Source organism: Apium graveolens, chromosome 8 (assembly GCF_009905375.1).
Source record: "Apium graveolens cultivar Ventura chromosome 8, ASM990537v1, whole genome shotgun sequence".
NCBI lineage: Eukaryota > Viridiplantae > Streptophyta > Magnoliopsida > Apiales > Apiaceae > Apium > Apium graveolens.
The window spans coordinates 100516405-100540989 of NC_133654.1; the positions used below are offsets into that span (position 1 = coordinate 100516405).

The following is a 24585-nucleotide window of genomic DNA, read 5'->3' on the forward strand; positions in this document are numbered from 1 at the left end:
TGCTCAGTTTCATGTGCTCCCGCACAAAGCTCACAAACACTAGTGATTTGATTAACTCCATGATTCGCCAAAGAGTCCACTTTCATCGTCAAAGCTTGAAGTTGAGCAGCTATAGAAGTAGCTGTATCCACTTCCAGAATTCCTGCTACATTGCCTTGCAACATTCTTTACGTAGGATTACGGTATTCGTTAGCTGCCATGAGCTCAATCAACTCGTATGATTCATTATAGCTTTTGGCCCATAAGGCTCCACCAGATGCTGCATCGAGCATAGGTCTAAACTGAGCGTCTAAACCATTGTAGAAATAGTTTATAATTATCCAATCAGGCATGCCATTGTGTGGGCACTTCCTTAGCATCTCTTTATATCGATCTCAAGCCTCACACAGAGATTCTCCAGTTTACTGTGCAAACTGAGTAAGAGCATTCCTGATTGCAGCAGTCTTTGCCATAGGAAAGAATTTAGTGAGAAACTTTTGAGCAAGATCCTCTCATTTGGTGATAGACCCTGGTGGTAGAGAATGTAACCAGCACTTTGTTTTATCCCTCAGAGAGAATGAGAAGAGTCGCAGCTTGATAGCATCTTCAGTCACCCTATTGAACTTGAAAGTGTCGCAGATCTCGATGAAATCCCTGATGTGCATGTTAGGGTCTTCTGCAGGAGAACCCCCAAACTGAACTGAGTTCTGTATCATCTGAATCGTGCTCGACTTGATCTCAAAAGTGTTAGCCGAGATGGCTGGTCTGATGATGCTTGACTGAATATCATTGATCTTAGGCTGAGAATAGTCCATCAAAGCCTTATGATTTCCTACTTGATCTCCCATCACTACTAAAGCTGGTTCCTCGATTTTCTCTTCTTCTTCTAATTTCTCTTCATCCTCAAATACTTCCCTTCGAATCACTATAGCTTCTTCCTCGGCTTGATCCAGAGTTCTCTTACGAGCCTACGAACACATATGCATACACGCTCGCTAGAGTACCTGAAACACGACAAGTAAAAGAGTAAGTAAGTAACAATGTCTGAGTCAATGAACTTTAACGATCACTGATGACAAACACATAAACTAAAATTTAACACCAGTGTCCTCGGCAGCGGCGCCAAAAACTTGTTAGTCGCTAAACATGCGCTAAAATTCATGTAAGTATACGCGTTTTCAATTAATATAAAATTATTTCTAGTTCGGTCCCACAGGGACATGCTTAGATTAACCTTGTTATTTATGCACTTATGCAACAATGATATGGCTATTATTCAATGGTAAGACGAATAACAAATTGGGTTTTTGATTATAATACGATTAACTATTGAGAATTATACTAGAGAACATTAACGAAAGTGAGTAAAGAGAGTTTAATAATATATGACACAAACATGGGATTCTAACTTCATTAAGTACCTCATTCAATAGCCTTTTCATTCTTAACCTTAGCATGTAATAGTGAAGACACTAATCAGATAACACAAAACTGATAAACGCCAACTTTTGTTGCACGAATACCATACTACCAGACATCCACAAAAGAGATAGAAGCTGAATAGACACCAATTATATTAAGACACTATATGTCTATAGAATTTGACAACATAACGGTTTAATGCACAAGTTATCTATCGTGATTACATAGGGCAAGTAAGATGGTTAAAATTACCTACGAATCATACAAAACAATAACACATGAACCTATGCTAGCATGGCAAGTTTTAAACCCTTAAATTCACTTTCGCTTCATTAAGAATTAACAAACTATCTTATAAGTTCACGACGCACATAAGACGAATAAACACAACCACTACTAGGTTATCATACAATCTGTTAGGAATATGTGTATTAGTTTGATGATAAGTTAAGCAAAACACTTAAGTAGAAATCTAGTGTTTGTAGCCTCAACGGATAAGACCATCTTGACTATCCGTTGAAGGAGTAGCTTTACTTAGCAATAAGTTTAGTATTGTAGCACATTTCACTCTCTGGTTTCAAGCTATAATTCTTAGATGTTGTTAGGAAATAATCAGTCATGTTGACTACTAATGGTTGTACAAATAGGAGGGCTAATTGTAAATATTTCATGCCTTGTAATTTTGTATAAGTGAAGAAGTGTCAACGGATATTGAAGACCTTCAACGGATAAGAAACAAAGCTTCAACGGATGTCACTAATGCTTCAACGGATAATATCCATCAACGGATAAGTGCTTCAACGGATAAAGACTTCAACTGATAATGCATCAACGGATAAAGCTTCAACGGATAAAGCCTCAACGGATAAGGCATCAACGGATGAAAGCTTCAACGGATGCTTAGTTCATTAGCAGTTGATAGTGACAATTCACAAGCTGACAGAGGCACATGGGTTGACAGAGACATACTGGAATGTGGAAGCCTCTAGGAGGAATCGAGAAAATGCAGCATTTCCATTCTGATGCAAACAAGGAAGTATTCAAAGATTTACAGATTATCCTAGATTGCATTGGATAGAGAAATGAAGGAGAAATATGTGAAGAATCTTTTCAATTGTATTTTTACAGTTTGTCTTCACTTATAAACTTGGTGATATATAAACCAAGTAGCAGCTAGTAATTAGATATGAATTTTCCTTGAGCTGTTTAGAAATATCAAAAGAGAAAATCATCTAGTTTATACTAGGAAGCAGCTGTGATTTAATTCTTTGAATCACATATTTTCTGAAATAACACATCTCTGGTGGAACAACAAATCCACCAGAAAAGTTTTTAAGTTCTTTGTGCTCATTACATTTGTGTTTGAATATATATCTGTCTGCATCAGCTTCAAGCAATTCACACACATTTGATCACTCAAACACTTAGCCTTAGAAACTGCTCAAAACTTGAAAAAGTTTTGAGATTTACATTCAACCCCCCTTCTGTAAATCTCATTGTTAGTCCACTGGGAATAACAATTGGTATCAGAGCAAGATCTTAACATACAAAGAGTTTAAAGATCTATTCTGCTAACATCATGAGTGCACAGAAGAATCCTCCTGCTAACATCATGAGTAGGAAGGATATTGGTGTAAAGATTCCAGTCCTAGGAAAAAGATAATTATCATCACTGGAAAGTGAAGATGCATTTACATCTTCTTTCTCAAGATGAAAGCTACATCAACTGTATTGAAAATGGTCCTCACATCCCTCAGAAAGTAGCCACAGCTGCTACTGCAACAGTTGCTGTTGGACAGTCCATTCCCAAGCCAAAAGCAGAATGGACTATTGAAGACATGAAAGAAATCCACAAGGATAAGAGAGCCATGAACATTTTGTTTAATGGCTTAGATCAAGATATGTTTGACAATGTCATCAATAGCCAAACTGCAAAGGAAGTTTGGGATACTGTACAAATCATCTGTGAAGGCACTGAGCAGGTCAGAGAGAACAAGATGCAGCTTCTTATTCAACAGTATGAATATTTTCACTTTGAAGAAGGTGAATCATTAAATGATACCTTCAACAGGTTTTAGAAACTGTTGAATGGATTGAAGTTGTATGGTAGAGTGTACCAAGTCAAGGATTCCAACTTAAAATTTCTTAGGTCTCTGCCAAAGGAATGGAACCCCATGACTGTCTCTTTGAGAAATTCTCAAGATTATAAGAACTTCACACTTGAAAGACTATATGGAATTCTGAAGACTTATGAACTTGAAATGGAGCAGGATGAGCTGTTGGAAAAGGGAAAGAGAAAAGGAGGAACAGTTGCTCTTGTAGCTGACAGTGAGAAGATGGAAGCCATGAATGAGGAGAAGACAATGCCAAGTCTCAAAATTGGCACAAGCAAATCATAATCAAGCAAGGGTAAAGAGCAAGTTGCTGAGGATGAAGACAATTCCAGTCAGGATGAATCTGATGATATTGAAGAACATTTGGCCTTTCTGTCCAGGAGGTTTGCAAAAATGAAGTTCAGGAAAAACACAAAGTTCACTAAGCGAAACAAAAACATGGTGGACAAATCAAAGTTCAAATGTTATAACTGTGGCATTAGTGGACACTTTGCAAGTGAGTGTAGGAAGCCAAATTCTGAGAAAAAGAAATTTGAGCAAGTTGATTACAAAAAGAAGTATTTTGATTTGCTCAAACAAAAGGAAAGAGCTTTTCTCACTCAAGATGATTGGGCAGCAGATGGGGTAAATGAAGATGATGATGTGGAATATGTCAATCTAGCCCTGATGGCTGATTCTGATGAAAATGAAACTAGTTCATCAAGCAACCAGGTAATTACTACTGATCTCTCTCAGCTTTCTAAACATGAATGCAATGAAGCCATAAATGATATGACCAATGAATTATATCATTTGCGTGTTTCCCTTAAATCACTAGCAAAAGAAAACACTAGGATCAAGGAGAATAATGTGTTTTTAAGTGATAGGAATGCTGTGTTAGAGGATCAGGTAATTGAGCTTGAAAAGATAAAACTTAAATGCTTGACTGTTGAGAGTGAACTAGCAGAAGCTGTTAAGAAAGTAGAAATTCTTTCTACACAGTTAGAAAGTGAGCAAGAGGTAATCAAGGCCTGGAAAACATCTAGGGATGTTAGTGTTCAGATTGCAAAGGTTCAGGGAATTGAATCATTCTGTGAGGATGTCTGGAAGAAAAACAAAAAGGAGTTAGAATTAATTGATGGATTGTCAACGGATGTGGAATCAACGGATGATGAAAGTTATCCATTGAAGGAAGAAAAGGAGCATCCGTTGAAGGCTCATCAATTAAAACAGGCAAGTTCTTTTAAAAATAAAAGTCTCAATAAAAAGAATGATTCAACTCTCAAGAACTTTGTCAAAGAAGGAGCTAGCACATCCAGAGATGTCAGTAAGGTGAATATAGGACACATGACTTTAGATCAGCTAAAAGATAGGCTTAAGTTGGTTGAGGATAAGAAGGAAACTAAAAGAAAATCTAAAAGAAATGGGAAGGTAGGGATTAATAAACATAACAATTACACACCTGATAGGTATGCTCCTAGAAAAAGCTGTGTGCATTGTAAAAGGGTTAATCACCTATCTGATAATTGCAAATCTGTTAAAAATGCTCCCATGCCTTCAAATCCCTCCATGCCTAACATGTCTATGTCACCTCTGTATGCTATGCCTGTTATGTCTCACCAGAATCCCCATGCACATTTTGCAAACATGCCATATATTAACAATCCTTATTTTACTGTATTTAGTATGCCTCAAATGCCATACAATATGCCTATGTGGAATAACATGTTTGCACAACCTATGCCTTATCAAATTCAATCAAATGTGTTAAATGATTCTGTGACTAACCCTACACTTCAACCAACCACATCTGAGACCAAGGTTGACCCAAAGTTACCTAAGTCAAAAGATGCAGGAGGAATAAAGTCTAGGAAAAAGACTAACAAGGCTAGACCCAAGGAAACTTGGGTACCAAAATCAACTTGATTGATTTTGTTGTGTGCAGGGACAAAGAAGGAATCTATGGTACTTGGACAGTGGTTGTTCAAGACACATGACAGGAGATTTCACCCTGCTCACAGAGTTTAAGGAGAGAGCTGGCCCTAGCATAACCTTTGGAGATGACAGCAAAGGATTCACTATGGGATATGGCTTGATTTCAAAAGAAAATGTCATCATTGATGAAGTTGCATTGGTTGATGGTCTCAAACACATTTTATTGAGCATCAGTCAACTATGTGAGAGAGGGAATGCTGTTTCCTTCAATTCTAAAGCCTGTATTGTCACAAGTAAAAAGGACAATAAAGTGGTTCTAACTGGAGTTAGAAAAGGGAATGTGTACTTAGCTGATTTCAACTCTACAGATGCAGAATCCATAACTTGTCTTCTCAGCAAAGCAAGTCCAGTTGAAAGTTGGCTATGGCACAAGAAGCTGTCCCATTTGAATTTCAAGACAATGAATGATCTAGTCAAAAAGGACTTAGTTAGAGGAACGCCTCTAGTGGAATTCACAAGGGATGGACTGTGTGATGCTTGTTAGAAAGGAAAGCAAAAGAAAGTATCATTCAGTAAGAAGCTTGAATCTGCAATTGATGAACCACTACAACTTCTACACATGGATCTTTTTGGACCAGTCAATGTATTGTCAATTTCAAGGAAAAGATACTTCCTAGTGATTGTAGATGATTTCTCAAAGCTTTCATAGGTTTATTTTCTTGGATCAAAGGATGAAGCTAGTGAAATCATCATCAATCATATCAAGCAAGTCAACAATCATCCTGATTTCAAAGTAAGGAATATTAGGAGTGACAATGGAACTGAGTTCAAGAATTCAACCATGAAGTTGTTCTGTGAAGAAAGTGGGATCATGCATGAGTTCTCAGCTCCAAGAACTCCACAACAAAATGGTGTGGTGGAAAGGAAGAACTAGATCACTAATTGAAGCTGCAAGGACAATGCTTGAAGAGTCAAAACTCCCAACTTATTTTTGGGCTGAGGCTGTTAACTGTGCATGTTATACTCAGAATATTTCTCTAATCAATCAGGCAAAATGCATGACTCCCTATCAATTATTCAAGAGAAGAAAACCAACTTTAAACTTTCTACATGTCTTTGGTTGCAAATGCTACATCTTAAGGAATCAATCTGATCACAAAGGGAAGTTTGATGCAAAGGCTGATGAAGGAATATTTGTTGGTTATTCTGCTGGAAAATCATATAGGGTCTACAATCTAAGAACCAACATTGTCATGGAATCTGTACATATTGTGTTTGATGATAAAAAGATTGATGGACTAACAGATGAGGGACATCATGAAGGACTCAAATTTGACAACATTGAGATATACTGTGATGATAGTGAAGATGAGAATGATAAAGAAGGCATCTCAAGAAGAATTCAGAATCTGCCTTTGGATAATGCACAGAATGCTTGCATCCGTTGAAAGTCATAATTCAGCTTCCGTTGAAAGAAGCAATGCAGCATCCGTCGAAAGACAAAGTGCATCATCCATTGAAGTTCATAATGAAGCATCCGTTGATCACAATCTGTCAACGGATAATCAATTCACTTCATCAGTTGATAGAGCTCCCAATTCCTTTCAAAGGATCAGCAACTCAGGGGGAGTTTCAACAAATCAACATTCTATCTCACATCATGACAATACTGAGGCAACCTCATCTAGGGCTAATCTACCACCTCAAAGGAAATGGACCAAGAATCACCCTTTTGAACTGATCATTGGTGATGCTACATCAAAAGTGCAAACTAGAAGGGCTACTCAAGATGAATGTCTGTATAGTAGCTTTCAATCACAGGAGGAACCTAAGCGAGTGGAAGAAGCTCTATTGGATCCGGATTGGATTTTAGCAATGCAAGAGGAGCTAAACCAATTTGAGAGGAACAAAGTATGGAAGCTGGTACCCAAGCCAAAGAACAAGAGTTCTATTGACACAAAATGGGTATTCAGAAACAAGATGGATGAAAATGGCATTGTCATAAGGAATAAAGCCAGATTGGTTGCTAAAGGCTATTCTCAACAAGAGGGAATATATTTTGATGAAACATTTGCTCCAGTTGCCAGACTTGAAGCCATCAGAATCTTTCTAGCCTATGCAGCTAATGCCAATTTCAAAGTCTATCAAATGGATGTCAAGAGTGCATTTCTAAATGGGGAATTGGAGGAAGAAGTTTATGTAAGCCAACCTCCAGGTTTTGAAGATCCAAATTTTCCAGACCATGTGTATTATCTGTTGAAAGCACTCTATGGACTAAAGGAAGCACCTAGAGCCTGGTATGAGACTTTGTCAAAGTTACTTCTAGATAATCACTTCACAAGAGGTACTGTTGACAAAACTCTCTTCTTTAGAAATGTTAATGGCTCTAAGATACTTGTACAAATTTATGTAGATGATATTATATTTGGATCTACAGATGATAAGCTTTGTAAAAAGTTTGCTAAATTAATGCAAAGTAAATATGAAATGAGCATGATGGGAGAGCTAACTTACTTTCTTGGTTTACAAGTTAAACAAGTTAGTGGTGGAATTTTCATTAGTCAAACTAAATATATTTATGATCTTTTAAAGAAGTTTGACTTAATGGATTGTTCACCTGCAAGAACTCCCATGGCCACTGCCACTAAGCTTGAATTAAACAAGGCTAAAAAATCTGTGGATATTACAAGTTATAGAGGCATGGTTGGCTCACTTTTATATTTAACTGCTAGTAGACCTGATATAATGTTCTCTACATGTCTCTGTGCTAGATTTCAAGCTGACCCTAAAGAATCTCACTTAGTGGCTATTAAAAGAATTTTCAGATATCTCAAGGGGACTCCAAATCTAGGAATTTGGTACCCTAGAGAGTCTGGTTTTGATCTAATTGGCTACTCAGATGCAAATTATGCAGGTTGCAAAATAGACAGGAAAAGCACAACAGGCACCTGTCAATTTCTAGGGAACAAGCTTGTATCATGGTTCAGCAAGAAGCAGAATTCTGTTTCCACATCAACAGCTGAAGCTGAGTACATTGCTGCTGGTAGTTGTTGTGCACATATACTATGGATGAGGAATCAACTATTTGACTATGGTCTGACTGTTGACAAAATTCCAATATTCTGTGACAACACAAGTGCCATTGCCATTACTGAAAATCCAGTGCAGCACTCAAGAACCAAGCACATTGATATCAAGTACCACTTCATTAGGGAACATGTGATGAAAGGTACAGTGGAACTTCATTTTGTTCCAAGTGAAAAGCAGATTGCAGACATATTTACCAAGCCACTTGATGAATCAACATTCACAAGATTAGTAAGTGAGTTAGGTATGCTTAATTATTCATAATCTATGTCATCTATATAATCTGTCTTGAAGCCTGAAATGAAATTTGCTGCAAGAACAAAGTTGGCTTTAATTAAGACTTATCCTATCAACGGATATTCTCTATCCGTTGAAAGCCAAAATTGTTCTATCAACGGATGTTCATTATCCGTTGAAAGACAAATACATTTCTGGTAATTTTATCCTTCAACGGATAAAATGGTGTTGTTCATCAACGGATAACTATTTCCCTTATCCGTTGAAGTGTCACGTCAGTTACTATAAATGAGTCTCAGCCGTTGATTCTTTTACTCAACCGTTGATACAGATATACAGTGTTGTATGTAATTGTATTTAAGGTAGTTTTCAGAATTTCTATAGTTTTATTATTCTTGAACGGCTGTGACTTACTTAAAATTATCATTCAATCATTTTATTTACGTTTTAATTCAAGAAAGTATAAAATCCCAATTGAACTCTTATTCTCACTTTACGCTTTCTTGCAATCCTTATTCTCTTTCTCTTTCTCTTTAAATTCTCAAGTTTTTCTCTGCAACCTCTACTCACAACAATGGCACCAGTAGTCAAAATTATGTCTCAAACAGGATTTGTTTATGAAAAGAATAATTTCATAGCCTTGGTTGAAAAGAATGAAGCCCATTCTGATTATCACAAGATGATGGACTTCATCAAAAACTGCAAACTAAGCTATGCAATGCTGGAAGCCCCAACCATCTACTGTGAGGTGATTGAGGAGATTTGGACAACTGCAGAGTTCAACTCCACATATATGACTATTGCCTTCTCTCTCAAAGGTAAGGACTATTGCATTAATTGTGATGATATAAAATCTTGCTTTAAGTTGCCTGAGAATAATGCCATGACACCACACACTGATAAAGATGTCTCTGCTATGCTAGATTCTATAGGCTATGCTTTTGATTCTGCTAGTTTAGGTAGTATTAGAAGGAAAGGCCTTAGGAAAGAATGGAGTTTTCTTGGAGATGCCTTTATTAAGGTTTTCTCTGGGAAGATTAGCAATTTTGATGCTATCACTTCATCTCTTGTTAATATGCTCTATATGCTAGTTTCTGATAGGTACTTTAATTTTAGCAACTGTGTTATGCTAGAATTAGGTTCCAGATTAGGTAACAAAGCTAATAGACCACATAACATCTACTATGCTAGATTCTTTATGTTATTGGCTAACCATGTTGCTGAAGGTTTGGTTATATCCAATGAGAATAATAAACTCAAATGTTGGGCACAAGAGAAAAGGGTACTTGCAGACCTTTTGAGAATGAACCTCAACAGCCAGGTGCCATTGGTATACTTGCCAATCATGAATGCACCACAGGTAAGTGAGGTAAATATTTCTATAACTCCTACTATTTCCAACCCCAATGTTTCTTTGCCTTCTAGTGTGGCTATGGAACCTGTGTCTTTGTCCAAACAGGCTCCTACCAAAGCCACTGATAGGGATAAATAAATTATGATTGTATAATTAAATACTGCATTAATTGTACAAACTGTGGGCTGCTAGGCCCAATAAAAAGATATATGATATTCAGACCAGAAAGGTTAAGCCTGATGGACCAGATCAGGCCTGGTGGAATAAAAAAGGCCCAAAAGCCCTGATTATTAATTAATTTCGTAATTAATTAATAAGGGAGAAATCAGATGTTGAAAAGAGTCCCGATAAGGATATAAATCCTTAGAGATTAGCCTCAAGGGGACCTAAAAGGATAAGGAATCAGCTTCCTACTTCCTAGGACTCCTAAGTCTATCCTAATTCAGAGGCTTGTCCACCAAGTCTCCTATACCAAGTCCAATTCAAGGACCACCAACATCTATATAAGGGGTCTCACCCCCACCAATCAGAACTACGTTTTTTGACTTGATCCTTGGCAATCAGCAAGGTACGTAGGCATCTTGTTAAGGCAGATTGAGTCACGAAACACAAGAGCAGTCAAATCGAGCCTTGGAGCTCACGTTCCTTAGTATTAAATACAGCAATTATATATAGTAGTTTTAATCCATAACATTTGGCGCCGTCTGTGGGAAAAACGGAACAACAACCATGGCGAGAACACGGAGAACAACCAGCACTCTGGAGGAGGGAACACCATCAGGGACAACCCAGGTGATTTCATCAACCGTGGAGGTTCCTCCCCATTCAACTTATGCATCTACTCAGGGGGAAGCCCAGACAGGGGCAACTCAACCTCAGCCACAAGGGACAACTCCCCCGACTATTCAAGGTACGAATCCTCAAGTTCAACAAGTACATATACCTGTGAATTCTCGACCCGTCGGGTATGAATATTCAACTGTTGTTACTACTAACCCCCCTTATGGGATGCCCCTTCACCCTGAGGTTGGAGGAAGCGGATATGCTGGGCGAAGTGAAGCACGAGGGCGGTCGCCCCCCTATATACGAGGTTTGGATCCTATCCCTGAGGATCGGGAATTTTCTGGTCCATACACTGAGAGAGACTCCGAATCTTCGGATGATGAAGTGGCCCCGAGAAGGAGGCGTCCTGGAAAAGAGCCAATGGCCGATGGAAGGCAACGCCCCCAAAGCACCCCAGGGGTGAATCCCCAAGAAGTGCAGGAAAAGATCAGGGCTCATGAGGCTGAAATCCAAAGGCTGAGGCGTGACTTGGAGGCTCACCAAGCCACCAGAACCCACATACCACCTAGGGGGAGAAATCCTCCTCCTATCATAGACCTGGATGGTCCGGTAAGAAGAAGGGCTGCTGTCCCAAGAACTGATCCAAGCAATCTCCTTCCCCTTGGAGATCCTGATGATCCAACTCCACCCTTCACAGAAGAGATAATGAATGCCCATATCTCAAGGAAATTCAAGATGCCCACTATCAAAGCCTATGATGGCACGGGAGACCCCGCTAATCATGTTAGGACATTCTCTAATGCACTGCTGCTGCAACCCGTGAATGATGCTATAAAATGTCGGGCCTTTCCTCAAACCCTGTCGGGTATGGCTCAAAGATGGTACAGTCGCCTACCCCCAAATTCTATTGGATCATTCAGAGAATTAAGTCAGGCTTTTATTAAGCAATTCATCAGTGGAAGAGTCCATGAGAAAAGTTCAGCATCTCTTATGAGTCTTGTGCAGGGAGCTAAGGAATCCTTAAGAGATTACCTGAATCGTTTTACAAAGGAGGCTTTAAAAGTCCCAGACCTTGATGATAAGGTAGCCATGATAGCACTGCAACAAGGAACTAGGGATGAGTTTTTTAAGATGTCTTTGGCCAAACGACCCCCTGAGAGCATGTTGCAGCTCCAAGAGAGGGCAGAGAAGTATATCAAGGTTGAAGAAAGCATGAGGAAGACCGTAGTAAGTAATGAGCCCACTGGAGGCAAGAAACGAAAAACTGATTTGGAGTATATCGCTAAGGACAAATATCCTAGAACCGAACAAAACCCTGATTCAACCCCCAAGAAGGGAGGACCTGGGCAAAAGTTCACTGAATACGCTAAGCTAAATGCTCCCAGAAGTCAGATTTTGATGGAGATTGAGAAAGATAGAGATATTCGCTGGCCTAAGCCCTTGAAGGCTGATCCCGCCAAGCTAGATAAGGGCAAGTATTGCAGGTTTCACAAAGATGTTGGCCATGACACCGATGAGTGTAGGCAGTTGAAAGATGAAATTGAGTTTTTGATTCGAAAAGGAAGATTGAACAAGTATACTGGAGATGGAGGAGACAGAAATAATAATGGAAGGAAGAACTTTGAAGATCGTAGGAGGGACCAAGATGATCAGGGGCGGAATCCCCAACCTAGAGGACCAGTTATAAACACCATTTATGGAGGGCCGAGACCTCGAGGGCCTGTGATAAACACGATCTTTGGAGGTCCAACTGCTGCGGGATTGTCCAAAAATTCCAGAAAGGCATATACTAGAGAGGTTATGCATATTGTTGGAGAAGCCCCGAAGAGGGCCAGGACAGAAGTAACATTGGCTTTTGATGATTCCGACCTAGAGGGTGTGAAGTTTCCCCATGACGACCCGCTGGTCATAACGCCGATAATAGGAAATAGCCCGGTTAAGAGGGTCCTTGTGGATAATGGTGCTTCTGTGGATATCTTACTCCACGACACCTTTCTAAGGATGGGGTATAACGACTCCCAGTTGACACCAACCGACATGCCGATATATGGATTTGCTGGAGTAGAATGTCCTGTGGAAGGGATAATTAAATTGCCAACCACCATAGGTACGGAGCCAAGGCAAGCGACTCAGATGCTGGATTTCGTGGTGGTAAAGGCTAGTTCAACTTATAATGCTATCATGGGGAGAACAGGGATACATGCCTTCAAGGCAGTCCCCTCTTCCTACCATTCAGTCATGAAGTTTCCCACCCGAAACGGGATTGGAGAAGAGAGAGGAGATCAAAAAATGGCTAGAAGCTGTTATGTGGCCTCTTTGAGGGCAGATGGAGTCGGGGGGCAGGTTCTTCCTATTGAAGATATGGATGTTCGAGAAAATGATGAGAATAGAGGAAGGCCAGCAGAAGAATTGGTTTCAGTTCCTTTAGATCCCAAGAATCCTGAGAGGATGACTTTCATTGGAGCTACATTAGAGGAGCCCCTTAGAGGGAAGTTAGTGAAATTTTTGCAAGAAAATAGTGATGTGTTTGCATGGTCAGCAGCTGATATGCCAGGCATAGACCCGGAGTTAATTACCCACAAGTTAAACGTGGATCCAAGCCGGAAGACAGTGAAACAAAAGAAAAGAAATTTTGCCCCGGAAAGACAAGAGGCTATAAAGCAGGAAGTGGAAAAGCTCTTAGAGGCTGGTTTCATTGAGGAGATTTAATTTCCGGAGTGGTTAGCAAACCCTGTAATGGTGAAGAAGGCTAATGGAAAGTGGAGGATGTGTATAGACTTCACCGATCTGAATGATGCATGCCCCAAAGACTGTTTTCCGCTGCCTAGAATTGATACTTTGATTGATGCCACCGCTGGACATGAGATGCTGAGTTTCATGGATGGGTTTAGCGGATACAACCAGATCAAAATGCATAAGGATGACGTTCCAAAGGTATCATTTATCACTGACTTTGGCGTTTATTGTTATCTTGTTATGGCGTTTGGTCTCAAGAATGCAGGAGCCACCTATCAAAGGTTAGTGAATAAAATTTTTAAGGATCTTATTGGGAAGACTATGGAAGTCTATGTTGATGACATGCTAGTCAAGAGTCTAGTAAAGACTGATCATATAACCCATTTGAGGGAAGCTTTTGAGGTCCTGAGGTACCACAAGATGATGTTGAATCCCACGAAGTGTGCTTTCGGAGTAGGATCTGGAAAATTCTTGGGATTGATGGTCTCAAAGAGGGGAATTGAGGCTAACCCCGATAAAATAAAGGCAATCCTGGACATGGAACCCCCAAAAACTGTCAAGGATGTTCAGAAACTCACAGGAAGGGTTGCTGCGCTAGGACGATTCATCTCCAAGTCAGGAGACAAGTGCTTGTCATTCTTCAAGTCATTAAAGAACATTAAAGACTTTGTATGGAGTGAGGAAAATCAGAAGGCATTTGAAGAGTTAAAGAAGTATATGGGCCAGGCCCCGTTGTTGGCCAAGCCAGTTCTGGGTGAAGTTTTATTCTTGTACTTGGCTGTTTCAGAAAGCGCCTTGAGCGCGGTGTTGGTTAAGGAGGAACTAAAAGTCCAGAAACCCGTATACTATGTCAGCAAAATTTTGCATGGTGCTGAGTTGAATTATTCAGCCATTGAGAAATTCGCTTTAGCCTTGATAATGGCTTCAAGAAAGCTGCGTCCTTATTTTCAAGCTCACCAAATTGAAGTGCTAACAAATCAGCCACTGAGAAATATCATTCACAGTCCCAAGGCAAGTGGGAGACTGATTAAGTGGGCAATAGAATTGGGAGAGTTCGATCTCAAGTATAAGCCACGTATGGCCATAAAAGCCCAGGCACTAGCTGACTTCGTGGTGGAATGTACCATACCCAACCAAGAAGTCGGGGGGCAGGAAGATACCACACCTCAAGACAAGGGAGTCGACAATGGGGACAAGGAGAAAGAATATTGGGTTCTCTATTTTGATGGAGCATCAAAAACAAATTCCAGTGGAGCAGGGTTGGTTTTGCAAAGCCCTGATGGATTCTTAATTGAGTATGCCATGAAGCTAGACTTCCCAACCACAAACAATGAGGCAGAGTATGAAGCCCTGATTGCTGGCCTTGGTCTAGCTGGGACACTTAGAGTCAAAAACTTAAAGGTCCGTGGAGACTCGAAGTTGATCATATCCCAGGTAAAGGGAGAATTTGAAGCAAGGGATGATACGATGGCAAAGTATGTTCGCCTAGTAAGGGCTGTGATGACCCAATTTAATGAATGCCATGTTGAACACATTCCAAGGGAAGAAAATGCTAAAGCAGATGCGCTATCAAAGTTTGCTTCATCCGAGATTGAAGAAAGTTCAGGAAGTGTGTACTTCCGTGTTTTGAAGACACGAAGCATAGATGTTAAGCTTGTGGCTCCCGCAGGCTTGGGGACGTCATGGATTGATCCCATCAAGGCTCACATTCAGACCGGTTGGTTGCCAAGTGATACAATTGAGGCACGGAAGTTAACTGTTCGAGCACTAAGGTACTCTTTGATAGATGGGATTCTATATAAAAGATCTTTCGTGGTTCCTTACTTGAGGTGTCTCAGGCCCGATGAGGCACGCTTAGCTCTTGAGGAAGTGCATGGAGGTATTTGTGGGCAACACTTGGGGGGCAGGGCCTTGGCTCATAAGATAACTCGTTTAGGCTTCTATTGGCCAGAAATGATGGCTGATGCCAAAGAATATGTAAAGAAGTGTGATCGTTGTCAGAAGCATGCACCAGTCGCCAGACAACCCCCCGAGATGCTGACCTCTATCAACTCACCTATTCCCTTTTCCATGTGGGGGATGGATATTCTAGGGCCTTTTCCTATGGCCACGGCACAAAGGAAATTTCTGATTGTAGCCATTGATTATTTCACCAAGTGGATCGAAGCCAAACCTTTGGCCAAAATCACAACTAAGCAGGTTGCACAATTCCTGTGGGAAAACATTATGTGCCGATATGGAATTCCCCGTATCCTCGTCACTGACAATGGAATGCAATTCAACAATGAGGAATTCAAGAAGTATTGTGAAGAAAATGAAATTGAGTTACGATTCACCTCTGTGGCTCACCCGCAAGCCAATGGGCAAGCGGAGGTAGCAAATCGGATAATCCTGGATGGATTAAAGAAGAGGATCGAGAAGTCAAGAAATAATTGGGTGGACTAGATACTTCCCATATTATGGGCCTATAGGACTACCTGTAGAGTCACGACGGGAGCAACTCCCTTCTTGTTGGCATATGGGGCAGAAGCAGTAGTTCCCGTGGAGATATCACATTCCTCTCCAAGGATTCAGGCTTTCAACGCAGAGGAAAATGGGGAAGGTCAGAGGTTAGCCCTGGATTTGATCGATGAAGTGCGAGATAAGGCACATGCAAAGATAGTAGAATATCAGAAAAAAGCTTCATTCTACTACAACCTAAGGGTTAAAGAAAGGTTTTTTAAACAAGGCGATCTAGTCTTGAGGAAGATAGAAGCATCTGGTGTTGGACAAAAAGGGAAGCTTGCCCCAAATTGGGAAGGGCCGTACAGAGTCAAGAGCGTTCAAGGTAGAGGAACCTACAAGCTCGAGACTATGGATGGTTTTGAAGTCCCGAGGACCTGGCACGCACAAAACCTGAAGGTTTACTACGTGTAAGATAGGCGAAGTACGATTCTCACTTGTCATTATGACAAGTAGGTTTAAAAGCACCTGGAAGCTTTGCTTGCGTAGGATTTTATATTCCAGTAGAATTTACATTGTCTAGTTATTATTGATTAGGGTCGAACCCATGCTATGTAAGGTTTTGAAAAACCAGACTTCATATTAAAGAGTTTGAAATTACTTCAATCCAAGGATGTTTAAGGCTCAAATGCATATTAAACAGAAAGAGGCAAGAAAAGCAACATATAAAATATAAGCCCCGAAGGGTAATAAGTTTTGAATACAATTAAGTCAATACAATAAGACAAGCCATGCAAGGCTGAAAAAGCTCTAAGGAGCTGAGGTGCCCTCGGCGTCCATATCATCGTCTTCTCCGCTCTCGCTAGATGTCTCCGTCGTCTCGGAGGAGGAAGAGCTGTCATCCTCAACAGGTCTGGAAGAAGACTCGGGAGGAGGAAGAAGTGGATCCTGAGGAACATGGTCCGAGACAACTACTCGGGTACGAAACCTCTGTAGCAAAGCCTCGTCATCAGGGCAGATGTAGTCCGCCGGGTTAATATCAGGACAAGCCTCGTTCACGGTCCCAAGGGCCGTGTCCCAACCAGTCCTAAAAAACTCGGGGAAGACTGAATCATCCCTAATCCTCATAGATTGGGCAAACTCCTCCGAGTCCAGATAGTTGTCTATAGCCTTATCCTTATCCGCCCGAAGTACCACCAGCTCGGCGTTAGACTCTCCGAGTTCTTCCTCCTTGCGCTTGAGCTTCTTCTCCAGGGTAGCATACTTCTTCTGCTGCCTCCTGAGGGCATTATCGGCCTTATCAGAAGCCCGCTTCCATGATTCGGCTTGCCTCACAGCGCCTTGAAAGTAGGCGTTAGACTGAAACAAAACAATTAACAAAGTATAAGGCAAGAAAGTGCTACAAGAACGAGAAATAAGTTTGAAAAAGAGAAGGCATACCGAAGCCAGAGATTGGGCTCCCATGAGCTTAATCCTCTCAAGGTCAGGGGTGGCCACCACATCAGTAAAGTCCTTTGGAGTCACGCTATGGTAGGACCAATCCCAAGCATGCTTCGTGGAACCAACCACGGTATCCCCTCGGCGGAATCCCCAGAGAGGCTGAAAGGCGCCTGTAGCAGCAGCAGCAGGGGCAGCAGCAGTGATAGGAGCATTATGGCCCTCAGCTCCTTCAGTTGAAGCCTCCCCCATAGGCTCCTTGTGCTTTCTCAAGAAGATAGGCTCTGTCACCTTTCCTCGGGTGTCTAGGCCTGCTAACCGAGCTTTCTTCATCCTAGCTGTTTCCTCGACCAAGGGGACATTGTCCTCGTTAATCTCCTTAGCAGCTGAAACAAAGCAAAAGACAAAATAAGTGATGTTAATAATGCGTGAAATAAAGAAAAATTGAGAAGGGAAGAGAAATACCCTGTTGAGAAACAGAGGATAGTCCCACATGAATCAGGGAAAACTCTTCTAAAAGAGTCCAGCTGGTGGTGGTGCCATCATCCTGAGTGAGCCCATTGTAAATGATAGTTTCTTCAGGAGTTAAGTGAATGGATTTGAGGCTACCATCACTGACCTTCCCGAAGGAAGATCGAAAGAGCGTGCCCCAGTCGCCATTCTCCCAACGTAACCCAACGAAACTATTCCTCCAATTTGGATTATTATCAGGAATAGAGGCGCTATTAAAGATATGTTTGCTTTTGGGCCTTTGTTTGACATAAACCCAGCCACAAATATTGGAAGAACTATTGTAACATTGAAAGACTTTCCTAAAAACGGCTACAGAAAGAGGAAAGCCCTCCCTAAGACAACAAACCATAAAACATAGAATATTCCTCCAGGCGTTTGGAGGAAGCTGACACGGGTTGATTTGTAAGTCAGCCAAAAGATGAGGGATAAAAGGATGGAAAGGGAACCTAAGCCCAGCATTAAGGGCGTCGGTGTAGATGAAGAGAGTATCGGGCCTCCAGTGGCAAGTACGGTCACCACCAGAGACTGGAACTAGTCTAAAGGGGGGAGGGACGTTATAACGAGCATTTAGTTTATTGAAATCTATGTTATGCCAAGTATTACAGTGATTAAAGGAGTCGAGATGTGCAGTGGAAGGATATTCATCCCCCCTAGTATTAATCATATCAATTAAAGACATATATGAACAGCGGATCTCGATATCCTTACCTCGTTTTGAAGCCGAGGCTATCTTGGCCGCCCTCTCGGAACTCTTGTCAGCCATCTAGTAAAGACTGGAAAAGACTTGGGAGGAAGAAGGAGTGGATTTGAGAGAGGAGAAGATTAGAAAGTTTCAGATGAAGAGAAATGAAATGAGAGGTGTGAAGAATCACACTCTCATCCCACCTATATATAGGAGAAATAAATGGATAATGGGCCTTAAAAAGCCCATTTGGGCCCAAAAGTTGGAAGGTTCTGGAAGTTCCTGGAAAATTCAAGAGAATTCTAGTAAAAAATCAAAAGAAAAACTTGAGTTTTTTCAAGATTTTGGAAGAATCCAGAAAGATATTAGAAGAGTTTGGAATTAGGGCTTAGAAATGAGGCCCAATTCTAAAAAAAAAAAAAAAAAAAAAAAAAACCTTGAAAAAATAAAGCCCAGCTAAGGGCCCAAGTGTTTAAAAAGCCCAGAAAAGGGCCCAGATATTTAAGGTTAACAGCCCATAACCCAAAATCCAGTCATAATGGGCCTAAAGAATGAAGGCCCAGCTAAGTGAAGGTGGCCCAAAAATAAAGTCCAGGGAGAAATGGATAAAAAGATCAGGAATATGACCCAATTCGACCAGGAATCATGGGGAAATCCTGGTCGAAATACAGGAGGTCGAAATTGCTTCGATCAAGGCACGAAATGGTACTTAAATCGGTCAAAATATTAGTTCCTGACCGAAATGGTCAGAATTCTGATCGAGAATGAATAAAACAGAAGAACTTTCGACCAGAAAGCAAGGCAAGATCCTGGTCGAATGGATCCTGCCCGAAAATCCTTCGACCAAGGCATCAAATGATGGCTAATTCGGTCAAAATATAGAATTCTGACCCAACATCCTGACCGAAACTTTCCTGCTCGAAAAAAGAACAAGGGGGTAGGAAAAATCCTGGCCGAAATTCGACCAGGACTTCTGCTCGAAACACTCCTGCCCGAAATAGCTTCGACCAAGGCAAAGAAAGGTGGTTAATTCGGTCAGAAACACAGGAATCCTGACCGAAAGGGACAAAAATTCCTAGTCGAAGATTTCTGCTCAAAAAAAAAAAAAAAAAAAATATAAAATACAAAGCAAAAATCCTGGTCGAAATTCGACCAGGAAGTGAGGTCGAATGTACCCTCCTCGAATTCCCTTCGACCAAGGCACGACAAAGGCTAATTCGACCAGGATCCTGGTCGAATGGATTCCTGGTCGAAAATTGTATAAAAAAAAAAAAAAAAGAGAAGAGAGAGAAAAAAGGAAGAAAAAGAAAAGGAAGAAAAATCCTGGAAAATCACAAAAAAATAAGGAAATTCCTTAAATAATTTCTGAAAAATATTAATATTTTCAGAAATAAGGAATGAATCCAGAAAATTAGGATAAATCCCAGAAATTAAGGGAAAAATCCAGAAATTAGGGAAAAATCCAGAAATTAAGGATAAATCCCAGAAAATTAGGGAAAAATCCAGAAATTAAGGATAAATCCCGGAAAATTAAGGAAAAAATCCAGAAATTAAGGATAAATCCCAGAAAATTAGGGAAAAATCCAGAAATTAAGGATAAATCCCGGAAAATTAGGGAAAAAATCCAGAAATTAAGGATAAATCCCAGAAAATTAGGGAAAAATTCCTGGAAATTAAGATAATTTCTGAATAAAAGGAAGATTCATTGTGAATGTGTAGGTCGCTCCACACTTTACGCAAAAACGAAACCCTGTAAGGGAACGAATAGACTTAACTTCTGCGAAACCTAATCAATGTTTCCCAAAAGTTGGGGGGCAAATGATAGGGATAAATAAATTATGATTGTATAATTAAATACTGCATTAATTGTACAAACTGTGGGCTGCTAGGCCCAATAAAAAGATATATGATATTCAGACCAGAAAGGTTAAGCCTGATGGACCAGATCAGGCCTGGTGGAATAAAAAAGGCCCAAAAGCCCTGATTATTAATTAATTTCGTAATTAATTAATAAGGGAGAAATCAGATGTTGAAAAGAGTCCCGATAAGGATATAAATCCTTAGAGATTAGCCTCAAGGGGACCTAAAAGGATAAGGAATCAGCTTCCTACTTCCTAGGACTCCTAAGTCTATCCTAATTCAGAGGCTTGTCCACCAAGTCTCCTATACCAAGTCCAATTCAAGGACCACCAACATCTATATAAGGGGTCTCACCCCCACCAATCAGAACTACGTTTTTTGACTTGATCCTTGGCAATCAGCAAGGTACGTAGGCATCTTGTTAAGGCAGATTGAGTCACGAAACACAAGAGCAGTCAAATCGAGCCTTGGAGCTCACGTTCCTTAGTATTAAATACAGCAATTATATATAGTAGTTTTAATCCATAACAGCCACCAAATCTAAAGTTTCCAGAGTCAAGTCAAAGAAACCTACCTCTGTTGTTTCTCAAAAGACAACAGTTGTAACAACTACCATAAACCCTGAAGGGAGTGAACAGGGTGTGAGTGGTGAGGGGAGGGGTGAACATCAAAAAGCCCCCCAGGATAAGGTGGGAGAGGTGAGTGGTACAAAAACCAGCCAAGCCACAGTCTCTCAAAAGACTGTGGTGGTTTAAACGGAGTCCAGCACATCCCTAGTTGCATCCTCCCAAAAGGATGTAACTATTGAAAATAGTCCCCAACCAGGGACACAGAACAAAAGAGGGAGGGACACTAAAGCCACACATTCACCATTTAAAGCCTTTTCAAGGAAGAAGAACGCCAAAACCCTAGTTTTCACACAAGGGACACACACAGCACAGATACATCCACCAGTATCTGTGCCTTCTCAAATTCAGCTTGATGTGATTCCAGCAAATGTGGAATCACAGCCCCATTCTCTCAATATAGAAACACACCATTCATCAAACTCTCCAACACCCTCTCTGGATGTGGATATGATATTCACATCAATTCCTGATTCTCCCTCATTAAAACTCAGGGCGGAGCCCCACTCAAAATCTGATGATCATCATCTTTTAGATGATTTGTTGGATCATCAGCCAATTCTTTCAGATGTAGTTAAAGATTCTGTGTTACCTCACTTAAAATCAATCCACACAGATTCAACAATTATGTCACTTTCTATATCTACATCTTTTCCTTCTTCAACGGATATCTCTCATCCGTTGACAAGTGGTTGTTCTTCAACGGATAAGCTTAACAGCAGTTATCCGTTGATGCCATCAGTTTCCGCTTCAACGGATATTCCCTATCCGTTGATGGTCTCTACACACTTCACAGAAATAATTCCAACTATAGAGGACATGGCAACCGTACAATCACTTTTAGGTTTGAGGGAAGGGAGTGATCTTTTGAGTGAGAGGCTGGGTTGCTCCCAGGCAAAATGAGAGGTTGAGAGTCACCAAATGCATGCTATTTCTTCCAGCATGGCAAAAGTGAGTGAGAGGAGTGCCACCTTAGAAGGTGAAGGTGAGGGTGTGAGGGTGTGTGTGAGCCAGGGGGAGCCCCTGATGCAAGAACAGAGAGAAATTGAGAGAAAGGCAGGTACAGAAGCTATAAGGGTGGATCCAGCCATTGCTAGTGAGTTAATGAAAGTGGATGATGCAGACAAGGGAAGACAATTTCAGCAACATTACAAAGCTGTCATTGATAACATTTCCTTGGATGCTGACACTTTTACTCACCCTGTTTCAGCCTATCAATTATTGGCTGCACAGGGCAATGTGGAGGTAGAACAGACACTACACATTTTACACACTTCAGAATCTCTTCTCAGAGACAAAGCTGCTGTCAACAGGCTGCCTTCTCAAGCTGGTGAGCCATCTGAAGAATTTGGAGTAAATTCTCATGATGATGACTCTAATTCTTTGAATGAGAGCATGAACTTAGGGGGAGTAGCAGGCCCAAGTTCTGTTCCTGATCTTCTTGCATGGGCATGGGCAAAACCATTAACACCAGGAGAATTTGCTGTCACTTTGGTCAGACAAGTCATGACAATTCAGCAGGCCCTTCAGGAGACTCAGGATGCTGGTACCAAGGCAATTCTTCAAGCTCATCTGGAATCTCTGCATCTCTTGCAGTTGCAGCATTACCAGCAAAATCTAAGTGTGGATGAGCTCAAGCTGGACATTGCTGACCTGAAATCCTACAATGCTGAGAAATTGGATTCAGTTATACCCTATGGTACTATGCAAGATTTGTTGGGGAGACTGAAGAAAGCATCTGATGCTGACAAGAGGCTGGCCAGACTGGAAGATAGGGTTCAAATCATTGAAGACTCTATGGTCACCATTCTTCAAAATCAACAAACTCAAACAAATCTACTCATGCAGCTGGCACAAGCACAAGGCTTGACCCCTACCCTTGATGATAACAAAAAGGGGAAGAATAAAGGGGAAGGGGAAGGAGAGCCATCTACAACAGTTCAGATTTCTCAAGTGCTAGTTCCTGTCATCACAATTTCTCCAACTATTCAAGTCAAAGGAAAGCTAGATGGAATTGATCTAATCCAGATAGCAGCAGCTGAATTGCAAGTCAAAGAGCAAAGGAAGAAGATTGATGAAAAGATGTAACTAATATTTGGTTCTACAACTTCTCAATCACAATCTGTGAAGCATAGCACAAAAGTGGAATAAGTTATTATGGAACTCAAGCCATTAGGGAGGCATAAGGATGGAGAAACTTCTTCCAAAGATCTACAACCTATGGTTCTCAAGCCCAACAACAGATCCAATAAGGACTCTACAAAGAATCCTCTAAAAGAGGTGGATTTTCCTCTTCCAAAAGCTGATGAGGACAAGCTTTTAGGTAGAAGTATTGCATATCTCAAAGAGACCATGGATGAGGATGTAAGGAGAAACATGGCTATTATCTTCAGAGAGGGAAAGAGCATATGTGTGATGCAAGGACATCCCAAATTCTCAATAGCCAAGAGGGAAGAAACCAAAAGGTTGAAGGAAGAAGCCAAACAGCTAAAGGCTGACAAAAGAGCACAAGCAAAGCTTGAAAAACAGCTAAAGTCAGGTCAGGCTGAAGAACAGAAAGAAATTGAAGACAAAGGTGAAGATGAAGCTATGGGGGACATGGTTGGTACTGAGATGGAGGAAAGAAGTAAGGAAGAATGGCAGAAAGGGAAAAGAAAGAAGGTCAATGCAAAGAGAAAGAAGGTAGATAAGACTGAAGAAACCCAATCAATATCCAAACCACTACCATCTATTCCTGAACCAATTGTACCTGACCCCTTCATGAACATTCATGGTGAAACAATCATTCCCAAGGAGGAACCAATTGATTGGGACACCATCAAATTGCCCACCTTCCTAACCTCTTCTCCACCATCAAAGAAGCAGAAAAGGAGAATCAAATCAACACCCTCTAAAGCCTCAATCAAATTCACACAGAAGCCTAAGCCTAAACCTCAAACCTCTAAAGATGATTATGTTCACATCTGTGACATAAAAGAATTTTCAGACATTGAACTCTATTTGGATGAGCTGGAGGATGTAAGGGGAATAGCTGCCTACAGACAGCTACCATAAAGACTAGTGTTCAAATACAAAGGAACTGGGGAAAGAACATGGCCTCTTCACAGGATTCTGAATGAAGGCTACTCTACCTTCATTAGAGTCTACTCAGCCATACAAAAGGATTCTGGCTTTACCAGGACTGCCAAGACTGAGATTCTCAACAAGATTGCCAACATAAGGAAAACTTGGAGGGAGCCCAATGCTTTGCCTAGAACTTTACTCATTCAAGAAAGAGGAATTACAATTCACAAATCACCTCATTGGTTGATGGAGTTCAGAGACAACAAAGGAGTCAGAAGATTTTTCAGAATTGAAGATCAGCTAAAGATTGCCAGTAATGAAACTCTCAAGGATATG

General features: G+C 40.8%; 1 non-coding gene across 1 annotated transcript; it reads left to right on the top strand.

Moving 5' to 3' along the window:
• Positions 1 to 330: 330 nt before the first annotated feature.
• Positions 331 to 437, top strand: LOC141681268 (small nucleolar RNA R71). The gene has a single exon (XR_012558708.1). It is a non-coding gene; the product is annotated as a small nucleolar RNA R71 (small nucleolar RNA).
• The last annotated feature ends 24148 nt before the right edge of the window (positions 438 to 24585 follow it).